Source organism: Canis lupus, chromosome X (assembly GCF_003254725.2).
Source record: "Canis lupus dingo isolate Sandy chromosome X, ASM325472v2, whole genome shotgun sequence".
Lineage (NCBI taxonomy): Eukaryota > Metazoa > Chordata > Mammalia > Carnivora > Canidae > Canis > Canis lupus.
In genome coordinates, this window is record NC_064281.1 from 4,262,446 (window position 1) to 4,279,832 (window position 17,387).

The 17,387-nt window shown below is 50.2% G+C and overlaps 1 protein-coding gene across 3 annotated transcripts in view; it reads left to right on the plus strand.

The window, feature by feature from the left end:
* The first annotated feature begins 2,098 nt into the window (after window positions 1–2,098).
* STS (steroid sulfatase) overlaps window positions 2,099–17,387 on the plus strand; it is a 152,433-nt gene continuing 137,144 nt past the window's right edge. For 2 of the 3 annotated variants that reach the window (XM_049107484.1, XM_035711891.2), the window contains exon 1: window positions 4,373–4,455. The gene's annotated coding sequence lies outside the window, so the exon portion shown is untranslated. Of the gene's footprint in view, window positions 2,202–4,372; window positions 4,456–17,387 lie in introns of those variants that run through there. The other variant, XM_025435990.3, reaches the window with a different exon arrangement.

Genomic DNA, 17,387 nt, shown 5'->3' on the forward strand with positions numbered 1-17,387 from the left:
ATTGCGCACTAGTTCTGTGGGACTCGAGAATTTCCAGCAACAAACAGTGAGCTCTTCCTCTGTGGAGGCCAGAGTGAGAAGGCACATCCAGCCTTGGCTCCAGGCTTCCTGTGTAATGCCCCCGACGGTCAGCCCGGTTACAGGGCTGTCAGGCACCTCAACGCTGAACAACTTCCTTCAGTGGCTACGTGAATTAATACAACAAAGCCTCTTTTCATGACCCCAGAGCACAGTGCTTTACAGGGTGAAATATTTCCACTTCCACACACTAAAATCTTCCAACAAGGAGCATCTCTGAAACTGCCAGGCCTTACACCCTGGGCTGTTGTCCCTAATCAGTAAGCTTCTACCTGGAACATAATCCTCCCTTCCATACAGAAAAGAGGCCTGGTGCTCAGAGAGCTCAAGCGCTCTTCTGGGGTCACACAGCTAGCCAGTGCCAGAGTTGGAACTCAATTCACATCCATTGGCCTCCAAGTCTTTCTTGCATGAAAATAAATCATTCTGGGAGGGTATTGCAGTGACGTAGTACGTTGAAAACATCAGGAGAGGGGCAAAGAAATAAAGTGGAGAAGGGGAATCTTTGATGTCGGTAGCAGGGACCCCCATGAGATCGGAGGCCCTGCAGCAGGGGGACCAGATGAGGCCCAACCCGGGGGAAGGTTTGCCCTCATTGGTCTTCTGAGGAGGAGGATGACAACGATGGGGCTCCAACAGAGGAGATACCAGCACCCATGTCTCAGGGGTTATGGATGGGCGGGAGTCAGCTGGATGGCACCCAAGAACCCATGAAGATATCCTTCAGAGGGAGAGGCAGTCTCCAGCGTGCCTGAAGCCATCTCCCAATAGGACCCTCGAGAGGAGAACTTTCTGCCCTTTGGCCCCATCTTTCCATGCTCACTGCATGCTCTGGGACTGTAGCAGCTGCTGGGGGTGGGCTGGGCCATAGATGAGAAAGCCAGGAGCTGCTCCCCACATGCACCCACCCCACCCAGGACCTACAAAACCATGCTTTCGCTGGGGATGTCTCACCAGTAGAGTTTCAGTATTGCATTCTTTCATTTTTTTTTTAAGATTTGATTTATTTATTCATGAGAGAGAGAGAGAGAGAGGCAGAGACACAGGCAGAGGGAGAAGCAGGCTCCATGCAGGGAGCCCGATGCAGGTCTCGATCCCAGGTCTCCAGGATCACGCCCTGAGCCGAAGGTGGGTGCTCAACGGCTGGGCCACCCAGACGTCCCGAGTTCTGAGCTCTAAAGCATCCAGCAGCTGGAAGCCTCCTGGGGCATGCTAGAGCATTGACCACTAGCTTGTAAAACATCTCTGCAACAGGTAAGTTTTATAGAGACCCCGGGATACCAGACATCCGCGGGGTGGTGATAGCCGGGTCCTGCTCGTTCATGATAAAATATTTCTTCAGGTCTCGGTACGCTGGCATCTTGGGTTCCTGGGAAGAATGGGAGCTATGTTAGCACCCACTACACCGTGGATTAATTATTCCAGTGCGGACCAGAGCCCGAGGCACGGGAAATAATTACAGCTGAGCAATGCTTTATTTATAGAGGTGGAATAATGGAATCAAAGCCCCAGCGTGTGGTTTTGCGATTCTTCTTTTCTTCTTCCAAATAAAACAGAGGGACGACAAAAGAGACTACTTCTCCTGGGAAGTTTTGTCTTTCTCGCCTGGGGTTTGAGCCCCTGTCTGTCCCCCCAGGACCTGGGAGCAAAGGGCTTGCCTGCCCGCCTGCCCCCCACGGGGTGTCCTTGTTCACCGCCCAGCCTCGGTGTCTCCCAGGAGTGTGGCTTCCTCGGGGCCCGCGGGCCGTGGGTCACCGATCAGGCAGCCGGCCTTGCGGGGCTGCACCCCCGGCCTCGGGGCGCCCGGCCCTTCCCCGCCGATGCCGCCCACCGGCCGCTGCCCTCTGATGCGCGGCGAAAGCATGTGGCTGTGAGGGCAGCCCCGGCGGGGCCGGTAGGCGGTGCAATAGCCTCCTCCTGAGAGACGGCCAATCGGTGGCCAATTAGCCGGCGATGACTCGGCCCGGGCCGGCCGCGTATGGTGGCCGGGCCTGGGCGCCAGCCTCCGGGGCCTTGAAAAGCTGCGCGGCCCCGGGCCGAGGCGCACAGGGCCTGGGTCTCCCGGTGGCCTCGGCGTCCTCGGTCTCCTTGCCGGCGACCTGCCCGCAGCCGCGCCACAGCTGGTGAGTCCCATCAATTTTCTCTCGCTGCTTCTCTGCCGCTCACACATTGGGACAGACGACGTTGAGCCAAGGGCTACCGCTCCTTTGGTGTCGCTGCTTCAAATGAAATCCAAGAGTCGCTCTGTCGGCCCCTTTCTGGAATGCTCCGACCGCATGCAGGGTGAGAGTTAATTAAACACGTCGCAGAGCTAAGCCTGAGCCCCGGGAGATGGCCTTGTCCGTGATCTTCCGTGCGAATCGTGAAACTTTGTCCCTTCCTACCTGTTGTGTTAAGGTTTTAAAACCTGTAGAACCGCCTACAAGAATTCATCTGTTTTCATTTGTCCCTTTGCCCTGAAACTGGGAGGTCTTCGGGGAGAAAGCAAGCGATTGCCAAACACTTTTCCTTCCTTCCTTTCTGGATTAAAGTGGTGGTTTGAAAACACAGGCTGGATACAGAGAATAATGGAAAGGCCAGAGGCAAGAAACCCAAGAGGAAATGAGCGAACGGAGAGGTGCGTTGTGTGCTGTAGGTTCCTCCAAAGAGAAATCGAATTAACTCTGTGTATCAGAATATGAGCATCAGTGCTTCCGATCCGGATAGGATGAACGTGAGGGAGATGTACCTGCCGTCGGGCATCTGCCCTGAAACGTTGGGGTTATCCTAAGCTTACGACGTGCTGCTTTTCTAAAGAGGAAACAGAATTATAGCAGCTCTGCTCTCTTTTTTTTTTTTTTTTGTAAGCTTTTTAAAAATGTTTTCTGAAATATTTATTTTTCATTTTAAGTGTCCGGATACACAGTCTGTCACGACTGAATGGTGTTCTCGAACACAAAAGCAGAACACGAGTGATCCCGGTTGGTAGATACGTGGCTCAACAGGCTTGTTTTTTGTTTTTTTTTTAACAGTTTTGTTGTCGGGTGCGGGGTTCCTTAGTCCGGTGTTGGAGGCCGTGTTTGGCTGCGTAGACCATCTTCACGAAGGGGCAGGGTTAAGTAAGCAGTGATAAGTGGCTCAGAAATCGACCGCTCTTTATTCTGAAATTTATATGAGATATAGGAGATAAGCATGCAGGACAGCTTGAGCTTTGTAACGCATGGCACCCGCAATCCGGGAATGTGAGCCAGCCACACGTACGGTGTTGCCCTCCGCCCCAGATAAACCTTCCGTGCTGTCCTCCTGCAAGTGAACAATCCTAGTTAATCATGACGTCGAGTGCTTGCTTAGTTCTTATCTGGAATCAGCATTTTTCTATGGAGATTTATTTACTTATTTGAGAGTGAGAGAGAGACACACGGCGGGAGGGGTGGAGGGAGAGGGAGAGAGACTCCCCAGCAGGCTCCCCGCCAGACACGGAGCCTGACAAAGGGTTTGACCCCATGGCCCTGAGATCGTGACCTGACCCGAAACCAAGAGTCAGACACTCAACCGACCGTGCCACCTAGGCGCCCTGCAATATTTTTTGTGTGTGCATTGACTCCATCCTCTGAGCTAGCCCTTGAGGATTGACTTGGAGGGGTGATAAAAAGAATTGTCTTTGGAGATGATGTCACTAAAAATGGTGAAACTCTTCTTGAGACATTATTCCATTCTGTGGTCAGATAGGCAGCGCGTGCCTTGACAAACGCGTGATAGTACCTGACAGATTTTCCCCAGGAATTGGTGTCTACAGTGACATTAATATTTACCAACTGAGAAATTGCCCCATTTTCATTTATAATGAGATTATAACATAACAACTGGTGATATCAGGATCCAGAAATGTAAAAGCTTTCAGTGCATGGAAGAAAGGAAAAAAAAAAAAAAAAAAGATACAAGGACTCCTAATTTGCATTTAAAACTGAGTAATAAATGTCAGACGTCCCTTAAAAGGCTGATGTGAAGTAAGCATTAAAAGTTTGTGGGTAAAAACCTCAAGACCTGTCCTCCAGACCACTCTCCATCTCTGCTGTTTTGTTTGTGTCTTGTCCTCTCATTAACATTCCTACCTTGTTTGGAAATTAACCCTGTAAAACTTGGTGGCTGAGTCAACAAGCCCTTACCTGGCACCCTTGGGATTTAGGTAATGAAAGATTTTGCAATGATGACACAGAAGTCCAGTCTTCCCTCTGGAGTTGTCCAAGACGGAAAACAAACACTCAGTGTAAATACTGCAGGTGCCAATGTCAATAATAATTAGGTGCTTCTTACGAGGAGGAAGTGCAGGGCAGAGAGTCACACCGGGCTAATTCACTATAGCGCCCTTGACTTTCCACTCGGATAGAAAGCACGGAGGTAAGACGGAGGGGGCCCCAGGTCCGCTGTTCCTCTTGGTCGTTCCAGGGCTGGGGGGAAGTCGCGTGCAGAGATAGACGCAGGACTGGGACGTCCTCCTTCACAAGTGACTTGTCTGCCCTGGGGTTTCTCAGCTGTGGCAGTCAGCAGACCGAGCTGTGCTTGCAGGATGTTTAGACTCTAGGCACTAGATGCCATAGGACGCTGCCACCGCCCCCCTCCGCAATTGTCCGCAGACATTCCAAATGTTTCCTGGGGAGGAAGAGCCACCGTCGCTTGCTTAGAGGCCTGGAGACCAGCCTTGCAACAATTCTCAGCTGTTTCCCAAGGTTCCAGGAAGCTCTTGGGTTGTGCTGGAGGTTGTCCCGGCTGGTCTGACCTGGGTCGCCATTGGGCACGGGTGTCCTGTGTCTCTGATTGCCTCCTCTGTTGCAAGGGACGTGTGGGCTTATACAAGGTGGAGTGACTTGGCCAGCATCCTTTTCAGTATAGGCGGGCTTTCCAGTGTCTCGTGCGTTGACTTCTTTTTTGTTGTTTTTAAGATTTGATTTCTTTGTTAGAAAGAAAGAGAGCATGAGCAAGAGGAGGGGCAGAGAGAGAGAGAGAAGCAAGGGAGCCTGACTTGGGGCTCCATCCCAGGACCCCAAGATCGTGACCTGAGCTGAAGGCAGATGCTTAACTCACTGAGCCACCCAGGCACCCCTTGAATCCTTTCCAAGAGCTCCCTCCTGAGTTACACACCTACGCCCCTTTGTCCATAACCAACAAGAACAAAAGAAAGAGGAGGATTGGAAACTAAGGTTTTGGGGTAGCTTATTTTTGTCAGTTCTGCAGCAACAAACAGGAAACTGATGTAAAATTGAACAGTCTGTATTCATCCCATGGAATGCAAATACTCATCCTGTTTTGCTGCAGAGGTATTTATATGTGTGACTGCAGGCGAGTGTCCAGGACGTCGTTTAGGGTGTGTTACGTGGCACATGCCCGCTCTGCCATTGTGTCTTTCCATATATGTGTGTCTGCATGTTGCGTGCTGCTCGTCACAGCGCAGTATGTATGGATATCAAATCATTACGTGGTGTGCCTTGAAGTTCTCCGTCATCTGTCAATTATATCACAGTAAACTGGAATATAGGTTTGTCATTCAGTAAAACCAGAGAACAGATGAACATATTTGGCAAAGTTTTACTGAGATGTAACTGACATACAGTGTCAGGTGGGTTTAGAGTATAAGATGGATGATTAGATACACATCGTGATGACTCAATCCATATTGCAAAGTAAGTTCCAATAACATCCACCACCTCACGTGGGTACAGATTTTTGTTTCTTGGAATTGTTAGGAGGTGTAATACAATGAGCACGGTTCTATACAAAACAGGGCCCATTAGGAGCATCAGAAAGCGTCCTAGGGGCAGCTCAACGTCGCAGCTGTCTTTTGCATACTTTTAATATATATATATTTTTTAATTACCTTCCAAAATCTAAAAAAAAGAAAAAAAGAAAACACTGAACTGTGAAAAACACGTGGCTCCAAGAGTCTGTGTTTTGAGCCTGGGCAGCTAGAGTTCTAAATTTAAGCATGGAAAAGTTCATTTTGAGCCTGTGTGTGACTTTGAACCATCATGTGATAGTTGCACCATGTGCGTTTGTTTGTTTTGTTTTCCCATTTATGGTATCAAACTATGTCGCAATCCCCTCAGGGGTACCCTCCACCACCTCAAACCTCAGGACTTCGGTAAGCTCTGCAAGCTTTGCAATAAGATGAGAATAGTCAGAAGCTTAAATTCAGCCAGAAAAGCGGGGCTGAACCTGTGTGTCTTCTGGTCGCCATGCCCATTGATAAGCAGCTTCCGACCGCTGCTCCCCAGCTACTCCCCAGCCTGTGCACCTGGGAGGCAAGGACCACTTACTCAAATCTATGGGGGGTCACGATGGCCCAATCTGGGATTCCATGGCCGGGATACTGAACTGAATAGCATGTCTTGACTTTTGAAAGGCCAGACGTTGGGTTCCATTAAGCGCAAATACAAAGTCATTGTTGGGTTAGCGAAGAAGTTAGTCGCTCTTCGGCGAGCACATGTTCTATAGGTCAGGGATTCTCAGCCCGAGCAGAGTCCATATTCAGGGTTGGATTATTCTTTGTTTTGGGTGGATTTTGCACATTGTGGGATATTTAGCTGAATCCTTGGATACTATCCAAGAGACACCAATAGCACCCTCCCAACAGTGACAAGCAAAATCACTCCAGACACTACCAAATATTTAAGGGGGGGGGGGGGGTAGAGTCACCCTGGTTCACAACCACTGGTATGGAAAAACACTGAAAAATTAGTAGCAGAGTTTTGACCTAAAGCAGGCTTCTCCGCCTGAACATGACTGATTGTTCAGGCCAGATCATTCTCTGGCATCATGGACTGTCTTGTGCATCGTTGGGTATTTAGTAGCATCCCTGGCCCCTCCCCAGTGGAGGCCAGGAGCACTGTCCACAAGCTGTGACAGCCACAAATGTCTGCAGATATTGTCCAATGTCCCCCGGAAGGCAGAGTCACCCCCCCCGTTGACAATCACTGGTTTGCCTGACGCGATACTGTGTGATGAGCCCTACTTTAAAGGCGGGAAAAACAAACCTGTGTTCTATAGATGTGTCAGGGTCAGGAGCTTTTGTGCCCCAGCACACACCGCATGTGTGACTCACCCAGGGGGTGTCAGAAGCCATCTGCTTCATGGGCATTCTGAGCCCTATCAAAGAATTCCCATATCACGAGGGCCGACTCACCATAGTCGGCATCATGAAGTGGATTCCTAGAGCTTCTGGTTGCAAAGTAGTCCCAAGTGACAAGCTCATTCATCAAGGAGGTTATAGTGGCAGGTGTCTAGAGCTGGGTGCGTGACTCAGGAGGTTTGGGGTTGACAGTGACAAACTCAGTGCGGCCTTACTCATAAATAAACTTCAGTGTTGTTATCTCTTTTTAATGCTTTTATTAATCGGGGTGAAATTCACATAGCACACAAATAACCATTGGAAAGAGTATAGGTCAGAGGCATTTAGTGCCTTCTAGCCAGTGCCTCTCTAGTTCTAGAACTCTGTAAATCATTCCCCCAAAGCCTCCATTCCCCCTGCCCTCAGCCCTCAGTAACCACAGATGTTGTTATATTTGCTTATTCAGGACATTTCCTGTAAATGGAGTCCTACGCCGTGTGGCCTTTTGTGACTGCCGCCCTCTACTCCGTCTCATATTTTGAAGATTCATCCACGTAGTAACAGGTGTCACAACTTTGTTCTGCGTTATGCCAGTTGATATCCTATTTTATGGATAGAAAGGGATTTTCTAGTTGTGCATGTGCCAAGGTCACAGAATCATGGGAAAAGCTGTAGGATCGAGGCCTGGTCTTTGTGAGGCTGATGGACATGATCCGTAGCTGCTGTTTCTGGCTGCTGATGGGGGCAGAGCACTGCATCTGAAAATAGTGGGGTTTGCATCCTGGGGAAAAGCCTGTAGTGTTGTCACTATTTTGCTGGAAGTCGATACCGTAGTAGTTGCTATCCGTTGCAAATTAGCACAAATGTAAGTGCTCCGAATACCACCCACTGATTACCTCGCAGGATCTGGAGGTCAGGTGTGTGGACATGGCTTAACTAGGCCCTCTGCTCAAGATCTTACACGTCTGCATCAAAATGTAGCCTGGGTTGTTTGGTCATGTGGACCTTGGGATCCTCTTCCAACCTTACGCACTCATAGTGTGTGCAAGTCTAGTTCCTTGTGATTGGGACACGGAGGTTTTAGTTCCCTGGGATTGACCCACCCTGTAGACATTTCACATTGTGACTGTGTCATCAACGCCTGCGGGACAGCATCTCTTCTGTTTGGAATCTGCGTTTGGCGATGCACCTGATTAGGCCAGGCCCACCCGCGATTTGGTTAGCAAGGTCAGCTGATCAGAGATCTCAAGCACACATGCAACGTCCCTTCGCGTCTCCCATATCCTGTTGCTGAGAAGCACATCACAGGTCCCCTCGCTCTCAAGACGAGAGGATCACACAAAGGTGTGGGTACCAGGGGCTGAAAGCCGAGAGGCTATGCTGAGAAACGTGTGCTGCACAGGTGCCTTCTCGTGGGTGGAGCTGGGAGCCTAAATAAGATGTAGAAAACGTGTGCCAGGAACCGAATGACCTGGTCACCAACACACATTTGGAGAAAGTGACGTTTGTGCCAAGGTTGTCGGCACTGGTGCTCACTACCTCCTGTTAGCATCATTTATTTTCATTTGCTAATAACGAGCGAATGGGGGACCCACCACAGAGGGAATATCTCACAGTATGAGGCCAGCATCTGCTCGGAGTCCTCACAGCCTGTCCTTGTCTTGCTCGGGCACACGTCTAGGGGGCTGGCGACCCCTCTGAAAATGGGCAGCAACCAAGAAGCGCGCCTCCCAACCGGCAGGCTTGATGGGGTCGCCCGGGACTGCCTCTCCCTTTGTGCACCCATGGGTGTGCGCCCCCCACCACGCTGCTCCTGGGTTCGCCCTGGAGCCTACGCACTGTCCTACTAGGCCACGTAGCGGCACGGGCTCTCTCACTGATTGGGCGCCCACCCTGAACGTGTTCCGGAACACAGGCTCGTGTCCCTGCACCCCGACGGGGCGGGGGGTTCCCACCCCCACCAGCTGTGGCTGCGAGCCCTGCTTCCAGTCACACTAGGGGGTTAGCCCTTGTGCACACCTCGATGTCCGGTGTAGTATGTTCATGTGACTAGAATTGATGGCAGAAGGTGGGATGAACAACCTAAAAAATCAGTTTGGGCAACCGCGTGTCTTTAATGCTTTTTTTGTTGTTGGCCTGCAATTTCCATACAGTACGATTAACCATCGTGGAGAACAGGACTCAGAGGCATTAGCACATTCAACCACTGGCTGTCTAGCTCTAGATCTTGCTGAATCACTGCCCTTTCCCCCCATTTCCCTCCCCTCGGCCGATGGTAACCACAAATGTCACTTCTGTCTCTGGGCACTTGGATTCCGGACATCGTGTAAACAGTGCTCCGTGGCCTTGGGGACTGGCTTCTGTCACTGGGCACAGCCCGTCCAAGGTTCACCCTGGTGTAGCGCGTGTTGGTATTTTGTTCCATTTTGTGCTGAATCATACTCTGTTTCATGGATAGATTGTATTTTGTGTATCCATTTACGCGCTGTGGGACCCTTGGGTGCTTTCCACCTGCCGGGGGCTCTGAACGGAGCCGTGTGCGGGTGCACGGGCGTCTGCTCCCGGGCACAATCGCCAGGTCATGTCCTGGGGCTCTGCAACTCTTCGAGCTGCTTTGCACCACAGCTTTGAATACCTGCACATTTTCAGGGCGCCCGGGTGGCTCAGCGGTTCAGCATCTGCCTTGGGCCCAGGGCGTGACCCTGGGGTCCTGGGATCAAGTTCCACGTCGGGCTCCCTGCATGTGGGTGGCCTGCTTCTCCCTCTGCTTGTGTCTCTGCGTCTCTCTCTCTCTGGGTCTCTCAGGAATAAATAAATAAAGTCTTTTTTAAAGCTCCCTTCTCAGGCCTGGAAATCCCAGCTGGCCTCCCAGGACTGCGAGTTGGGAAGTCGAATTGCTTCCTGAGTTTGAATTGGGCCTGGGGCTGGGAGCAAACAGGCTGGCCGGGACCCATCCCCAGCCAGCAGCTCTCCCAGGGGGTCACCCCCGAATCTTTCGGCACCTGGCTCCTCCCCTGCGGTGTGTCACCGCCACCTGGGTCCGGGGACAGAACCATGGGCTCTGAGGTCTGGAGGACGGAGCAGTGCGCCGTCGCCTTAGGAGTATCCAAGTCCAGGCCTCTCAGGGGCCGTTACGTTTGGCTTTGCTGTGCTGCTTTCCATCGCGCTTCCGACGCCCGTGTCCTCGCCCTTGGTACAATTGCATCCAGCTGACAAATTATGAGATTAGGGATTTTATTAGACATAATAGAAGAGAAATGGCTGAGTAATTACAAATTATCCTCAGCAAAGAGTGCTCCTGGCCACTGCCCAGCCATTCATCAGGCCGCGGCACATCTCCTGGTACAGGGCGGGACGTGGCACCCACGGGCCACCTCATTATGTATTTGATCGGATCCATTGCACAGATCGACAATGCCGAGTCCTGGGGGCCTTCTGTCAAGACATACAGAAGTCCCCACGCTCCCAGCTGCCTGCAAACTACCTGCCAGGGAACGTCTCCTAGCGGAAGCTCTTCCTGTGACTTTAGTTTAGGTCACGCCTTTTGCATTTGCATCTTTCATGCCGAATGAACCTTGTGCATAAAGTTATACTCGGAGAATAATGTTTTGTGTTGCTTCAAGTCGGGACCTAAGGTGGAGAGGTGAACGCCGCTTCGATCTGTAACAGTTAAACAGTAGGGATATTTGGGATCACTCGCGCGGCCTTTTTATATTTTGCTACCAACGTCACGGTCGTTCGGCAGCCTGCTTGCAGTGGTGCCAACCATTACTTAACTATATGCATAGAATTAGGATTTTGTGTTTTTTATTTTTATTTTACTTTTTTTAAGATTATTTATTTATTCATGAAAGACACAGAGAGAGAATGAGGCGGATACACAGGCAGAGGGAGAAGCAGGCTCCATGCAAGGAACCCGATGCAGGACTCGATCCCAGGACCCCCAGGGTCACACCCTGGGCCGAAGACGGGTGCTAAACCCAGGCATCCCACAGATTTTGTGTTTTTTAACCAGACCTGTAGCCTCCCCCATGCAGGGATACTTCCCCGAGAGAGTTTTCCCTATGGCACATCGTTTATTATATTCCCACATCCATCATTGTGGCGTGCAGGAAACACAGCTCGTTTCCGGCAACGATGCGCAGTTGGTGCTTCTTCCAGGCACGTCACAAGCACGGAGATCCTGCAATGGACCTTCTCGCCACACGCTTGGAAGCCAAAGCCGACCGCTCCGGGCTGCATTCGTGGGAAGCTTGCTTAGAAATAGCGCTCTCTGTCCGTGCCTCCGTGTACAATATAGCGAAAATTGAATTTAAGTCGATTTGACTGGAGAGAACCGGCACCGCTGGCAGCCTTTTGATAATAGAAATTAGACGGTGATCTGAAAACCTCCACCCTCGCAAGGAAGTAATCTTGAAGATACTGTTCTCTCTTTGGGTATCTTACTAATAGGCGTGACGTCGCGGTATCCGTGAACTCTGAGAGCGTCAGGTGTGCACATTTCCAACAGGGGCGATGCACGGCGCCCGGGGGGGCTCAGCGGTTGAGCGTCTGCGTTCAGCTCAGGGTGTGACCCCGGGGTCCTGGGTTCGAGTCTCGCATTGGGCTTCTCCGTCTGCCTGTGTCTTTGTGTCTCTCGCAAATAAACAACATCTTTAGAAAAAAAAAAAGAGGCGTGATGAACAACATCCTGCATGTCCCCGCCCCCCGAAATCTGCAGTCTCTCCAAGCCACCCTGTCCCCGAGTCTGCACAGCCTGCTGCTTCCCTGTCCTGGCTCCGCTGCCGAAAGAGACCCTGGTGAGGCTCCTTCCCAGTCGAGGCATCCCGCAGCCGCCCGCCGTCCTGCTGGTGTCCCAGGAAGCTGCCTGCCCGGCTCGACGGCCCGGTGGGCAGAGCCTTGGCGCCTTCACCCGCCGCCCACGGAGACCACACGAAGCAGCCTGTGTGGACGCATCCGTCGTGAGGGCAAAGCTAGTTAGGGCAGCAGGGCCCACCGAATCCCCGTTGCCAGAGCAGGTCCCAGCAAGCCTGTGACATGCTACAGTGTATACCCACAGGAGCCTGGGGAGAAAATTCCATCCTGTCTGCACGTTCACATTCAGCAGAAAGGATAAGAATCAAACAAGGTGCAGCTCCTTATGCCGTGGACGGGGGCCCATGAGGACGCACTCTAGTCGAAGGGAATATATTTGTTTTAAAAAATGCAGTCGGAGTTGGTAAAAGGCATGTTTACAGCGCGGAGGCACATTTTCCACGTCATTTAATTCACCCGCTCGTATGATCCGGTGGTTTTTATCAGGTTACAGAGTCTTGGGAGCGCCCTAAGTGAGCGCGAGAGCATGTTGATCACCCCACAGAGAGCCTCACGCCCGCGTCCTCTTCCCCGTGACGTTCCCCTGCCTGAGCAGGCATTCAAGAAGGCACATTTCTCGAGGGGTCACCCAGTTTCTTAGAACCCACGGCGCATGAGTACTGCCCTCGGGTTGTTGATGGCCATTGGGTGACCTCCCTCTACGGCCGGACCCTATAATCACTGTCCTAGAAAGACCCAGATCTCAGTGGCTCGGGGAAGGGGCAAGGAAAGCTCTGCGTGCTGCGTGTCTCCGTGAGCCCTGCTTGTCTGCCTTCCTGCGCAGTCACGTCGCCCTTCTTGTACCGTGGCTCCTGCTTTGTCCCCCTCTCTGGTTCTTTCCCGGCAAAATGCCTCTGGCATTCTTTCCCACACGCAGGCCCTTAAGACTGATTTTCCCTGAAGCAAGTCAACGCCCCCGTCAAGGAATCCGCCGTCCCTCGTACATCTCCAGCTGCTATCATCTGGACAAATCTATGATTTTTCTCCCCAGAGACAGAGCTAAGAATCCGAGTAAGGGAAATGCACTGCACATAGGCAGATTGCAGCCTTGTAAATACAACCCCAAACTTTAGATGTGCACGTGGGAGGCCGCCGGGGGATTGTTTGGGTAGGGATTCTCGAGAGCAAACGTCCCAAATGCTGGGATTTGGGCACATACAGCGGAGCAGCAGGCCTGCCCCGGACGGCGAATAATGAGTTCCTGCCTAGAGCTAGCAGCTGGCAGAGAGGCCCGACCTGCGGGGATCCGGGACGGCAGCCATCGGACGTCCGCGGGGAGTCTTGCCCCGCGAAAGGCGGAGTATCTGCTGAACTCTTTTCTTTCCAGAAACTTCATCCCCCGGATACAAATATTGCTGTGAAACTGTGACAAACAAGGAAGAATGGGCTGGTGAAGGGCCACGGATGCGATCCTTGGGAAGAAGGGACCGTCCTCTTCTAAAACCTGTAATTAGTCAATGACCAGCGTCCTTGGGCAGGTGCCCTGGGGTGTAGAGTCGTTTCGATAAAAAAAAAAAAAAATAGAGATGTTGTCCCCTGGCCAGTGACTCTGAAAAAGGGATGACGCAAGCTGCAGGGTGTCCTCAAACGGGGATGGCCACGCGGCCCTACGGGGATCACTGGATCTCCGCGGAGGGCACAGGCATTCCGACCCGGAGTCTCTGGTTTCTAAACCCAGTGGAGGATGAAGCAGGAAAAGTCAGTGTTCCTACCTGTTAAAGTCCCTTCTGGACAAGCATATGGTACCAGAGATTAGTCACCTTGTGCTGTCATGACTGGCCAAGGCTCAGCGGGTCCTTAGGGCCAGGCAGGTGGTGTTGGTTGGATAGCAGAGACGTGGGGTTGTGCTGTACTTCCACCTGCTGCATGTGCGACGTTGGGTGGGACACCCACCCTCCATGGGCTCCATCCAGGTCCTTGGGTGTTAACTCCCAATGTTACTGCAGTTCTAGATGTTGTCCCCTGGGGGTCGAACCACAACACCCATGTCCCCCAAAGCTCCCAGGCTAAAATCTGAGATCCAGTGTCCTGAGTTTACAGCTGGCTGTAAATCCAGGTGTTAATTTAATGAATGGCACCGCACTTTTAGGGGGGTGGGGTGCAAATCAAGTATTAGGTAATTTATAAAAGTCTTCCCCCGAAAGAGCTGGCATGTGCCATAAATTCCCCCCAGCCACCCAAGATTGATAATTTTACACTGAAAGCAAGTAATTATGAATCTGCCTCTAAATCACTTTTTAAAACCCACACTCAAAAGTTGACAAACTGTCCTCATAAGTCAGACACCACTTATCAGCCCGGTACCAGCAAGCATAGCCCAAAGCTGGCGTCTGTCATGGATGGCGTGTCTGTCAAAGCCCTGATTCACCTGTGCCTGTAGAGAAGGGGGTGTTTGACGTCCGCCAAGGAAACCCTTCCTGTGTGAGTCAGCGGGGCGAGTATGTCTACCAACCAAAGAATATGGGACTCTATTCCATGGTAAAAGGCACAAAAATGGTATTTAACCATTTATACGTTCAAAGTCCTACAGGTATTAATTCAATATAACATCATGTGTAGCATCGAACGTTAAAATTATAGAGACCGGTCTCCCAACTGTTGGGTCCTCGAGGTAAAACGGAAACCTGTCTGGTGATGCTCTCCTCATGAAAACGCCCGTGAATAGAGTGATGTCAGGCCAGGAAAGGGTAAGGATGAAGAATGACAGGCACTGTTTTAGGGAGCCGTCTGGGAAGCTAGCTGTCCAGGAGGCGTTGACATGGGCAGCCACATGATGTGATCTGATAAAGGGCAGGAATTGGCAAAGATGTGCCCTGGTGTGCCCTGATGCAATTGCCTAACCCATGGCCTAGTCAGTGTCCACTGCCACACACCTGACCGTCACCACCAGACACCCAGTAGAACATGAGCGCACACCAGCATCATGGCGTTTCGGGTTTATTGAGTTATCACCGGGCTTCCAAGCCAGCCAACAGCGGTGTCCAGAAGCTCGCCGTCATGGCTGAGATGAAGTTTGTCCTATGAGTTGATGACAGACGGATGACCTCTTAAGAAACCATTATAATTAATTGTGTTACACGTTGGTTCTGTGTTTTGATGATCTACTCAACTGTTGCGTACGGAGTTTTCCCCATTTATATGTCAGATGAAAGAATGAGCATTGGTGTATCCTTTGTAACTGGAAGGAGGGATATACCGGTGATCATAGATTTGGGAACTGCTGACATTTCGCCATATTGGCTTTATCTATCCAGCTGTAAAGTTGATGACTGTTTGACCCTGCCTTGCATGAGGCAGGTATTCAGCAGCGCATCCCCCAGCAGGCCGCAGGAACCGTCGGGAGCTAACTGAAAGGAAGCCAAAGACAACTGTTGTGCACAGGACGTGTTGACCAGTATTGATAATGTGCCCTCCAGTGCCCATTGCCCGGCATCCCCTCCCTGACCCCACCACGGGATGACTATTCCTTATATGGGGTAACTCCAACCTGAAGCTCCCTGCAGGCCTGCGGGATAGCTTTTGTACCAGTGTACATGACTACGGTCACGACTAGTGTTAGTTCTGGCCTTTGACCCGTCAGGTCTTTTTACCTTCACCAGGAGAGATTGTCTTCTCAGTCGCACCACCTGTTACCAGAGGGCTGGGTGGGATGCTGGATAGGAATGTGGTTGGAACAATAATGAATGCCTGTGGGTTGTATGAGCTCTCTGGGGTGTGTTGGTGGATGCTGGTTTGACAAACAGTAGAAATGAGGCCGTGAGACATGTGACAGCCTGCGGGCATGAGAAAAATAGGTAAATTCTGGGTCAGCTCCACTTGCCCTCCCTTCCCTTCCTCCCTGGGCTGTAGGAGGGAGAACTAGGGACACCCATCTATTCTTTTTTTCTTTTTCTTCTTTTTTTTTGTATTATTATTATTTTAATGCAGTTAACCTACAGCATTATAATAGTTTCAGGTATAGAGTGAAGTGATTCAGCGCTCCCATCCAGCATCCAGTGCTCATCACAAGTGCACTCCTTCATCCCCATCACGTCTTTCACCCATCCCCCCGAACCGCCTCCCCTCTGATGAGCATTAGTTTCTTCTCTAGAGTTTAGAATCTGTTTCTTTTTTTTAAATATTTTATTTATTTATTCATGAGAGATACACAGAGAGAGAGGCAGAGACATAGACAGAGAAAGAAGCAGGCTCCATGCAGGGAGCCCCATGTGGGACGCGATCCCAGGACTCCAGGATCAATCACACCTTGAGCCAAAGGCAGACTCTCAACCGCTGAGCTACATAGGCGTCCCTAGAATCTGTTTCTTATTCCACCATAGGCATGCACACGCACACACACACACTACATCTTCTTTATCCCTCATTCATCTACCAATGGGTAGTTGAGTTGCTTCTATAATTTAGCTGTTGTGAATAATGCTACAATAAACATTGAGGTGCATGTTGTCTTTTCAAATTAGTGTTTTAATATTTTTTGAATAAATACCAAGTAATGGAATCACTAAATCACATGGTGATTCTATTTTTAATTTTTTGAGGAACCTCCGCAGTGGCCGCCCCAGGTTGCATTCCCACCAACAGTGTATAGGGTTTTTCTCCACATCTTCACCGACACTCCTTTCATGTGTTTCTGATTTTAGCCATCCTGATCAGGTGTGAGCTGATACCTCGCTGTGGTTTTGATACGCACTTCCCCGCTGATGAATGATGTTGAGCATCTTCCTGCGTGTGTGTTGGCCATCCGGATGTCATCTTTGGAGAAATGTCTATTCGTGTCTTGTGCCCATTTTATAAAGTTGGATTTTTTGTTTATTTGTGTGTTCAGTTGTATAAGTTCTTTATATATTTTGGATACTAACCGTTTATTGGACAAATCATTTATAATAATCTTTTCCCTTTCAGGAGGTTGCTTTTCGTTCTGTTGATGGTTTCCTTTGCTGAGCATAAGCTTTTTATTTTGATGTGGCGTTGAGATGTTATTTTGATAAACGTGTTGAGACTTTTCTTGTGGCATGATTTGTGATCTCTTCTGGAGAATGTTTTGTGTGCACTTGGAAAGATAGGTGTGTTCTGCTGTTTTAGGGTGAAATGTTGTGAATATGTCTCTTAGATCTATCTGGTTCAGCGTGTCATTCGAAGCTACTCTTTCCTTCTTGATTCGCAACTTGGATGACCTATCCATTAATGTAAGTGGGATGTTAAAGTTCCCTATTCTTATTGTATTACTATGGCTTACTTTCTTTATATTTGTTACTTTATATATACATATATATAAAAATATATATTTATATATATACTTTATATAGCTGCTTTATATACTTGGGTGCTCCCATGTTGGGTGCATGAATATTTAGAATTATTATATCCTTTCCTT